General features: G+C 36.2%; 1 pseudogene; it reads right to left on the bottom strand.

Moving 5' to 3' along the window:
- Positions 1–1,484: 1,484 nt before the first annotated feature.
- LOC101548183 (elongation factor 1-alpha 1-like) overlaps positions 1,485–11,365 on the bottom strand; it is a 48,659-nt pseudogene continuing 38,778 nt past the window's right edge.

Raw genomic sequence — 11,365 nt, 5'->3', positions numbered from 1 at the left:
TGGTAACTGTTTCTTTTGAGGTGCAGAAGCTTCATATTTTAAAACAGTCCCATTTGCTTTTCTCTGTTTTCACTTGCTTTGTCAATGGCATTTGCAGATGACATGATACTATATTTAGAGAACTCTAAAGCTTCTACCAAGAATCTCCTAGAAGCAATAGACTTGTGTAGTAAAGTCACTAAATCAATACCAAAAATCCATCGCTTTCCTATACACAAAAAATGAGAGAGAAGAAAGTGATATAAAAAAAGGCAATCCCGTTCACAATCATGCCTCGAAAAATCAAGTACCTCAGAATCAACTTAACCAAGGAGGTAAAGGACCTGTACAAAGAAAACTACAAAATGCTACTTCAAGAAATAAAACAGGACAAGAGGAAATGAAAACACTTCCCCTGCTTATGGATTGGGAGAATTAACATTGTCAAAAAAGCAATACTCCTCAAAGCATTATACAAATTCAATGTGATCCATAAAAGGTACCCACGACATTATTCAAAGAAATTGGTCAAACACTCCTGAAATTCATATTGAACAACAAGCCCCCACGAATATCTAAAGCAATTCTTGGGGAAAAAAAGATGGGGTGATATCACCTTCTTCAACTTCCAACTGTGCTAAAAAGGGGTGGTAATTAAACAGTATTGGAACAAAAGCAGATCCACAGACCAGTGGAATCAGGTTGAATATCCTTACACACACACCCTCAAATATATGATCAACTAATCTTTGTTGATCTTTAACAAATGGTGCTGGCAAAACTGGACAGCTACATGCAAAATAATAATAATAATAATAAATAATGGGCTCAGACCTCTACTTAACACCATGTACAAAAGTCAGGTCAAAGTGGATTAAATACCTCAATATCAGACCAGAATCTATAAGTTATATTGAAGAAAAGGTCAGCAAAACCCTCTAGGACATTGAAGCTAAAGGTATCTTAGATGAGATTCTTATCCTTGAGTAAATCCCTTAAAAGAACTTCCTCTGAAGGAAGGGCTTCACATCTGCTCATTGTTATGATAATTTTCAACCACACCTATGTATAACTGCTACCCCAGCCCTTCAGGATTTCTTTTTAACTAATGCTGTGACACTTGCTTGAATAAATGGCTACTGATTACCAACCAATCCCTGGCCCCTGTTCCTTCATTTGTCATCACTGCTGGCCAGGACCTGAATACACCATTTGTTGCCACTATTTTTTTTCCCATTGAACTTTGTTTTAAGTGAATCTCAAAATTGTGACAGATTTTTTGGTCAAACTGTTTTCATTAAAAAGTACTGATTTGAATAACTTAAACTCTCTCTCTCACACACACACACACACACACACACACACACACACACACAGCCCACAAAACATTTTCCTTTCCTTCTGAAGGTTTTATGATTTATTATTGTTGTTAACCAGTATTTTTACTATAAAATTTAAATGGCAAATTGAGGCAAACAGTGCTGAGACCATTCTTTCACCACTGATTAAGACGAGGGTGGCAGGAAATGGGGATAATATTCATTTAGACTCTGAGCCTTCTGGACAGACTTGGTAACCTTGCCAGCTCCAGCTGCCTTCTTGTCCACTGGTGCTTTGATGACATCCACAGCAACAGTTTGTCTCGTATCATAAACAGCATGACAATCCAGAGAAGGGCAGTCAGAAAAGCTCTCAACATACATGGGCTTTCCAGGCACCATATCAACGACGGCAGCATCACCAGATTTCAAGAATTTGAGACTATCTTCCAGCTTCTTCCCAGAACAACTGCCAGTCTTTCGTTGAGATCAACAAACTTGCAGGCAATGTGGGCTGTATGACAAATCCAGCACAGGGGCATGACCGCTGATTTGACCTGGATGGTCCAGGATAATCACCTGAGCTGTGAAGCCTGCTGCTTCCATTGGAGGGTCATCTTTCCTCCCACCAGCCACAATGCTACAATGAACATCTTTAACAGACACATTCTTGACATTGAAGCCCCCATTGTCCATGGAAAGAGCTTTGCTGAGAGCTCCTTAGTGTATTTCAACAAATTTATCTTGACTTACAACATGGACTGAAGCTAATGTGACCACCATGCTAGGTTTAAGAACACCAGTCCCAATTCGGCCCAAAGGGACAGTAACAATCCCTCCATTTTGTAAACATCCTGGAGGGACAGACACTACCATCTTTGTGGCTGACTTTCCATTCCTTGAACCAAGGTATACTAGCATTTGGCTCCAGCCAAATTCCAATTCCAGCCAGAAATTGGCACAAATGCTACTGTGTCAGGGATGTAGCCAATTTTCTTAGTGTAAATGCTAACTTCCTTAATAATTTCCTCCTTTCTCTTCTGGCTGTAAGGTGGCTCAGTGGAATCCATTTTGGTAACAAGAACAATGAGCTGTTTCACACCCAGTGTGTAAGCAGAAGAGCATGTTTGGGGATCTGCCCGTTCTTGGAGATACCAGCCTCAAATTCACCCACACCAGCAAGAATCAGGACAGCTCAGTCAGCAGGCAAAGAGCCTGTAATCATGTTTTTGATGAAATCTCTGTGTCCTAAGACATCAATGGTGGTCACACAGTTTTGAGTGGTCTCGAACTTCCAAAGGGAGATATCAATGATGATATTATACTCATGTTCTGCTTTCAGCTTATCCTAGAACTTGAAGGAGCCCTTTCAACCATCTCATTAGCCTCCTTCTCAAATTTTTCTATTGTCCTCTTGTCGACACTGCTGCATTTGTAGATCAGGTTGCCAGTGGTGGTAGACTCGCCAGAGTCTATGTGTCCAATGACAACGAGGTTGATATAAGTCTTTTCCTTTCAATTCTGGCTTGAGTTTAGCTGTGGTTTTCCTGAAAACTCTGTTCTAGCAGCAAACCCATTACAAAAGAACTGCTGACACTATTTTGAATGGAATACATTCTTTGATCTCTTTCTCTTCTTGTTCACTATTGCACATAGGAATGTGACAGATTTTTGTGTGTTGACTTAGTAGCTATGTTTCTTTATTCATTTATTGTTTCAACAATCTTTTAAGTACATTCTTTAAGGTCTTCTATGTTTATTACCAGGTCAGTTGCAAATAGTGATAAATGACTACTTCCTTTCCAATTTGAATTCCTTTAAATTCTTTGTCTTACCTGATAGTGGTTTTTAGGATTTCCAATAGTACATTAAACAATAGTAGAGATGGTGTACATTCATGCCTTGTGCCTAATCTCAGAAGGAGTGCTTTCCATTTTTCATTAGTGAGAATGATTCTGGTTGTGACTTTTTAATAGCTTGTCATCACTATTTTGAGTAAGGTTCTTTCCACCCCAATTTTGCTGAGGGCTTTTATCATGAATAGATGTTGAATATTGTCAAAGATGTTCCTGCATTTATTGATATGGCCATATGATTTTTATATTTTATTTTATTGTTGTGGTGTATTATGTTAATTTATTTGCGTATGTTGAAGCATTTTTACATCCCTGGCATTAATCACACTTGATTGTGTTGTATGATCTTTTTGATATGTTGCTGAATTCTGTCCACTAAGATTTTGTTGAGAATTTTTACATCAGCATTCATTAAGAAAATTGGTATGAAAATTATTTTTGTAATATTTCTATCTGCTTTGCAGATTAGTGCAATATTGGCTTCATAGGAACTGTAGATATGAAATCAACCTACAAAAGTCATTATGTAGAAAAACATAATTTTCTACTTATTAGATACACAGGTAAACTAAAATAAACCAAAAAAGAATGATTACTATTGATATCTCCTAAAGTTTTTATTTCTCTAACATTTATTAAATAAACATACTGTTAAATGTTTTTGTAATTTTAATGTGCTTTCTCATGCAGTAAAGAGTCATTCAGAACAAGTTTATAGAATGGCAGGCATTCTTTTGGAGAATGTTTGGTTTCTAGTATTTTCCACATAGGAATACATGTCGTCACTTCTTGCACCTTGTAGAGACTAGCAACTTCTTAAAATCATAACTTAACTGGATGGAAGATACATCATGCCATTGCTGTACTATCTATGTGTCCTACCAAAATTAAGGTGCATTTTAAACTGTGTAATTTTGGCATACAAAATGGGTTAAATATTCTTTCATTTATGTTCATATGACTGGTGACTGGGGAAAAAAATCAAGTATAAAGAAACACACACACAAAAATAATAATTCTGAGAATCTGGGCCAGGTAAAAGAAGCTGAAATCTCTTATATTGTTCACTTTGTCACAAGAGAACCTGGGTCATTCATTACCAACCACACTGAATTTTCAAAGAATTAGGAAAAATATAACGGAACTTTTAAATGTAAACAATAAAGTTGATAATATTCAAAGATGCATTCAATGGCAAGATGAGGAGGTTATGGGAATCTAGGTTGCCCCAATCTTGTGACTTTCTTACACTAATTTACAATTTCTGCTTCAAACAATACTCAGAAATAATTTTATGGCATAGAATCTTCTTTAACTAATGGGAATAGAGTGCTATATATCTCATATGCTCAGACATAAAATTGTGAGCTATGATTCAGTTTATGAAAACTAAGACAGAGAATAAATCTTATTCCTGCTGTAAAATTATGCAAACTAATTGAGCAATATTACCTTACACATGCAATAGGATTGGGTGGGCTTATTTCAATTATGCAAACACACAGTGCTCTGACAAGCAGAACATATTTTAAGAAGAAAAATATCAGGAAATATCCCATATAAGCAATTTTGTTATGATCACAAACTGTTTCAAGTCAACATCATCAATCTGTTTTAAATAAGCAATAAACAACTAATTAAATCCAGAATCACAACAGATTTAACAGCCAAAATTCTTGCTGCCAAAAAGCCATTTTTTAATCTAGAAATAAATCTTGAGTTGACACACCATAAGTTATAGCTTCTAGGTTTCTATGTAACCATTTTAGAAGGGTGAAAAAAGTACTTTTAGTTATTTCACAAATACAATTATAGGATTATATTCAGCCAAAATTCCCTTGAGCTCCTAGTTTGAATACTTTGAGTAACTTGACTAGCGAATTTAGCTTTATTCCAGTCTTCTCCCTGCTATATGTCCTAACATTTATTATTTAACTCTGGAAATAAAAATCTATTCTCACGGAGAGATTAATATGATTTTAGTATCATTTAATTCAAATTTTCAATATACATATAAATAAATATTTTCACTAGCGTACAACATATCTCAATTTCAACAAATGCCTCCACTTTCTAAAACTATAGAGTTTCCTGATATCTAACCTTTATTTATCATTTTCTATATCTTGTCCATTTTTAAATGTGCCATTATATTGTTCTTATCACAATTATTTCCTTATTTTAATAGATTAAACATGTTTTATTTGCTTTGCTAAAACAGCAAATATCCAGAGAGCAGTGGTTCAATATTACTTATCTAAAAAATCATTAAAAACTTCGTAATTGCATAACTCATAGTGATTCCATTTTTTAAAAATTATTTTAATGTACACAGTCCAGAGAGCTAATAAACAACCAAGCTGCTCTCCTTGAATGTAACTGAGTCAGGCTCAATACCCCACACACTTGTGTTTGCCAAGTGGAAATGCTTGTAGTGAATCCTCAGCATAGAGCTAGAACTAAACCCTGAACACATCCAGGTATTGTCCCCAAAACTAAAATAAATAAACATAAATAAATCAGAGCATAACAAAGCATACTAGGACCAAGGGATAGCTTATCACTAGAAATGAAGAAGCAAATATCACTCAGCAATTGTGCAAGAGAGGTCTCTTCTTTTTCTTTTCTCTAAACTTTTCTCAAAACTGAGTAGTGTTTCATTGTGAACATTATCCCACCATTTCATTATCCAAGATCATGAGTGGAATCATGGATTCATATGTAAGTTATATTTTGAATGTTTCAAAGTGTCTCCAAATTGTTTTTTAAAGAGACTGAAATGCAACAATCCCACAACCAGTGAGGATTTTTTTTTTAAAACCACATCACTACTTAGCACATTATTTCCTATGTTTATTTTTGACTTTTGGTTATTGGCCACACAAGGCAAAGCTCAGGGGGTTACTGACTCTGTGCTCAGGAATTACTCCTAGCAATGCTCTGGGTACCATACCAGATGGCAGGAATTAAACCATGGCTAGTCATAAGCAAGGCAAGCACCCTACCTGCTGTACTACCTCCATAGCCCTTGTTTCCAGTCACTGTTTTTTAATATCTTGGTAGAGACTCTCAGATCAGTGGAATAGAATTGAGAGCCCAGAGATAAAGCCTCAGATATTTGGATAGATAATTTATGACAAAAAGTGCTTGGTACATGGCAAAGAGCAAAAAAACCCTCTTCAAACAATGGTGCTGGGGAAAAAGGATAGTCACATACACAAAATAAAAAGAAAGCAAAAAAAAGAAAGAGAAGGAAAGAAAGAGAGAAAGAAAGGAAGAAAGAAAGGAAGGAAGGAAGAAAGAAAGAAAGAAAGAAAGAAAGAAAGAAAGAAAGAAAGAAAGAAAGAAAGAAAGAAAGAAAGAAAGAAAGAAAGAAAGAAAGAAAGAAAGAAAGAAAGAAAGAAAGAAGAGAGAAAGAGAGAAAGAGAGAAAGAGAGAAAGAGAGAAGGAGAGAAAGAGAGAGAAGAGAGAAAGAGAGAAAGAGAGAAAGAGAGAAAGAGAGAAAGAAAGAAAGAAAGAAAGAAAGAAAGAAAGAAGAAAGAAAGAAAGAAAGAAAGAAAGAAAGAAAGAAAGAGAGAGAGAGAGAAAGAAAGAACGAGAGAGAGAAAGTAAGAAAGGAAGAAAAGAAAGAAAGAAAGAAAGAAAGAAAGAAAGAAAGAAAGAAAGAAAGAAAGAAAGAAAGAAAGAAAGAAAGAAAGAAAGAAAGAAAGAAAGAGAGAAAGAAAGAGAGAACGAAAGAGAGGAAGGAAGGAAGGATGGAAGGAAGGAAGGAAGGAAGGAAGGAAGGAAGGAAGGAAGGAAGGAAGGAAGGAAGGAAGGAAGGAAGGAAGGGAGGGAGGGAGAGAAGAAGGGAGGGAGGAAGGGAGGGAGGAAGAAGGAAGGAAGGAAAGAAGGAAAGAAAACAACCTAGTTCTCCGCCTCATGCAGTATGCAGAGATTTATTCACATCAGTTAAAGATTTGTTTACATTGAGGAAAATATAGACAGGCCTCCTCAATATTGACCTTAGCAGAGTCTTTTATGATGGACGTTAGTGTTTAATTTTACCAAATACACCATTGGAAAGTAAAACCAAGGCAGAAATAAACAAATGGCACTACATCAAATAAAAATTCTTTTTACACCATAAGAAAAATGAAGACTAAAATTATTAGACAAAGGGCTAATATACAAAATAAATACTCTCAGAAGCAAAACAAAAATAAGAACATAAAAAAAATCAACCCCATCAAAAACAGGGCACAGATAAATAGATGCTTCTTCAAAGATAACAAAAACGGCCAATAGGTACATGAAAAAGTGTTCATCAACACTGATATCAGAATTACAATCAAAATGGTATCACTATCTTGCTGCTGAATTACATAGTAGCACTTTTGAGATTCCTGGTTAACTAAAAGGAGAAATCTCTTAATGAGGACGAGACATACATCCTTTAGACAGTGTGTAGAAAGCATGAAAAGCACAATTACTACATTATATGAAAATTACTGTTTATGTCTTTGCTAGAATACAAACTTCTTAGAATATTGATCATGCCACAGTCTCTTCAAATTTAAAACAAATATAACACAGTTTGCCACTTAAGATATACTCAATTAACATTAATAGTTAAAAGGATAGCCAACAATGAATACAATGAAGCAATTTGAATACAATCGTAATACAACCTTCATAATCTTTTCTGATAAGCTATAAGGCAAAAGGATTTCAAGGTAATGAAGAAAATAGTGTAGACCTAAATATCTCCATGTATCCTACAAAAAACTATACTGATCAATAAAGAAAGCAAAGAAAACATGCAAATATATTTTCGTCAAAGCTAGATAATGAGTAGCATAAACGTGCTAGCAAAATAGTGTAGGAGATAAGTTGCATATACTGCATGCATAGGCCCCTAGTTTGATGCCTGGTACAATATAGCACCAAGAGAACCATCAGAAGGCTCCTGGGGGTTCCTGGCTCAGCAGCATCCAACTTTCACAGTATCTTTGGGGGTCTAGCAGTGAAATGTCTGTTCCAGTGGGCAGAATACTATAAGGAAGAATCCTCTGATCTCTTGAATACCATAGAAGGGTCAATTTCCCCAACCTTCTACCCCTACAAAAAGATAATGAGTGAATGATTTGAAATGTCACTTATTTCCAGCTAACAGACTTCAGATTACCTGAAAACAAAAAACTAAAATCCAATTTCTATCAAAATATTTCCTCGGTTTCATAGCCTTTTGTAAAGAATGAACAGAATCTGGAAAGATACTGAGAATATGAGGAGAGAATTATGATAAAATTCCATTCGCACAAAACAAAGAAAACAAACAAAAGAATCACAAATTAGGTAACTTTCAGTGCATAACTCTCGGCAGAATTATTGACAAATTAAGCAGAACTAAGAATCAAGTTTGTATCAGTTAGGGAAAAATCAAAAGGTTTCAGGAGCCAAGTGAACATTTAATTGGTATAAACAACTTAAGACGATTGGGAAACAGCTGCATTTTTACTTGCTCCTGTTCCAACAACTGTCTCGGTTCAGTGGCAGCGTTGAGAAAGCAGCGTTCATTCACAGCAGGGCCTTGATCTTTGATTCTAGAGGAAACAGAGAAAGATCTTGTTCCTAAGTAAATTTGTTTTTTGTTCTAATCTACCTGAGGAGTTGACCCAAGACATTTGGTTTTATTTGTAGCCTTGCTCAAAAAAATCACTAAGGGAAGACAAGCAGCTATGCACGACGGATTCCTAAAACCACTGTAAGAAATATAAACAGTTGAGGCAAGCAACTGACATGTGAAAAGGCTAAAATGAAAATATGGGCATAAGGTTCTAGAAAGAGGTCATCTGGGAAATTAGAACATTCAAAAGCATATATGAGTGTTGGAAAATTACAAAGTGTAAGCAAAGGACAAGATGCTTGCTCAAATAAAAAAAAAGGTTTAAGAACCTAAGATTTCACCTTCTGTGTTTCAGTATAAGCAATAAGTTAAGTCTAAGATAAAGTTGCAAATGGCCTAACCAAACAGTGAGGAAAACTGGGTGAGTTTTCTCCTTCTTTATTTTTCTGCCTCCCAGCCTTCAACATTAGCTGAATATACACTAAAAAGAAAGATTTTAGAGCTCACACAGACGTGACAATTTATAGAAATTTATAGAAATTGTTAATTTTTAATAACTATAAAGCAAATATTTATGGTCAGAATAAAGTAACAGAAACAGATCAAAGATGTTCAAGGTCATATGTTAGAGAATTAAAAATTAAAATGAAAGAGCATCAACTTTCACCCTCTGAAAGGCACCAGGAAAGTACACCAACGTGCAACACTACCCTACTACTTCCAAAACTCTGCTAACTCTTTGGGTGAGCACTGAAAAGAGAGTAAGCACAAAGCCAAATCTTCCAGAGTGAAGGGACCACTATTTGGGACTCTCAGAAGTGCTCGGACACCTTAGTAGCCATGCAATATTTCCCACCTCCACAACAAACACTGAGTATAGTTAAACTCTGGCAACAAATTCACAGTCCAGCAAACAGGAGCAATGGGAAAGCAAAGAAGAATCCCATCACACTCAGTGAACAAAGACCATAGCTTTCATGACTCAACCAGTAGTAAAATCTTCTACAATAAGGAGTTTAGAGAGGAAAGGTTGAGATGCTTAAGAAAATCAAAGAAACAAATGAAACAGACAGCAAATAAAACACAAGAGGATATGAGAAAGGAAAAAAACTACAAGCAAAAATGACAGAGTTAAGAATTTGGTTGGTGGAGTGAAAAGCTCTTTGGAAGGCCTCAGTAGCAGAGTAACAGAAGCCGAAGACAGAAACAGTAAGCTCCAAGATGAGACGAGAAAAACTTCCAGACAACTGCAGAAGATGGAAAAATGTCCAAGTAAATAAAAATTAACAGCAAGCAAGAGAAGAAAAAGATGAATTCAAGAGGAACAATATAAAAATTATTGAATAAGGAAGGCAATTTTCATGATGAAGAATTGTACACTGTGGCACTGTAGCACTGTCATCCCATCATTCATTGATTTGCTCGGCCGGGCACCAGCAATGTCTTTATTGTGAGACTTGTTGTTACTGTTTTTGGCATATTGAATACGCCACAGGTAGCTTGTCAGGCTCTGTCGTGCTGACGGGATACTCTTGGTAACTTGCCGGGCTCTCGGAGAGGGAAGGAGGAATCGAACCCGGGTTGGCCATGTGCAAGGCAAATGCCCTATCTGCTGTGCTATCGCTCCAGTCTGATGATGAAGAATTAGTCAAAGAAATCATCCTGGAGAAATTTTCAGAGCTGAAGAGCACATTCTCCCAGATTCAAGAAGCCTTAAGGCTACCAGCTGAAAAAGCCCAACTAAAAAGACTCCAAGACAGATCCAAATGACAATGACAAAAGCCAAAGTTAAAGAAATATAACTGAAAACAGCATAATCAATGGAGAGTACATAAAAAGGAGTATCCTCTAATATTTACAGGAGATTTATCAAATGACATCAGGTATCCCTGAGGCAAATGGTGGTATATAGGAAATACACAATGAAATGAATGCTCACCAACAGTAATTTACACAGCCAGAATTTTATTCATATTTAAAGGAACAATACAGAAATTCACAGGTAAACAGAGCTCAGAAACTTTATAGAATCAAAACAAACCTTACAAGAACTGAAGAGTCTATTTTAAGAGAAGACAAATCTTACAAAATCACCAAACTTCTTTATAAAGATGGCACAAAAGTCCGTATAATAATCTGACCCCAGTCGTTGCAGGACATTCTCTTGGGTGGCATGTTTTGGTGAAATGGTATCACCCTGCTGAACCTCTCTCTTAACGTCGATGATCACATCCTTGTAGAATGGTGAGATCCTGGTGGTGAATCCATAATACAGCTCCATGAGCCATATATATAAGTACTGGAATGAAAAGGAATGGGAGTGAAGAGAGACGGTGGGCAACTACACCACCTCTGCTTTGCTGATGACATCCTTCTAATAACACCAAACATTAGCCAAGCGGCACGAATGCTTGCCGACTTCAACCAAGAGTGTGGAAAGGTAAGACTACAGCTGAATCTCATGAAGACAATGTCCATGAGAAATGAGTTAGTTCCTGACATTCTATTTTCTCTCAATGGAATGAACATCTCCAAATACAGCAGTTACGTGTACCTAGATCGAGAACTCAACATGACGAATGACCTGACACCTGAGCTACACA

The sequence above is a fragment of the Sorex araneus genome, chromosome X (genome assembly GCF_027595985.1).
Source record: "Sorex araneus isolate mSorAra2 chromosome X, mSorAra2.pri, whole genome shotgun sequence".
NCBI classification, from domain to species: domain Eukaryota; kingdom Metazoa; phylum Chordata; class Mammalia; order Eulipotyphla; family Soricidae; genus Sorex; species Sorex araneus.
This window is presented reverse-complemented; position numbering and strand designations above follow the sequence as displayed.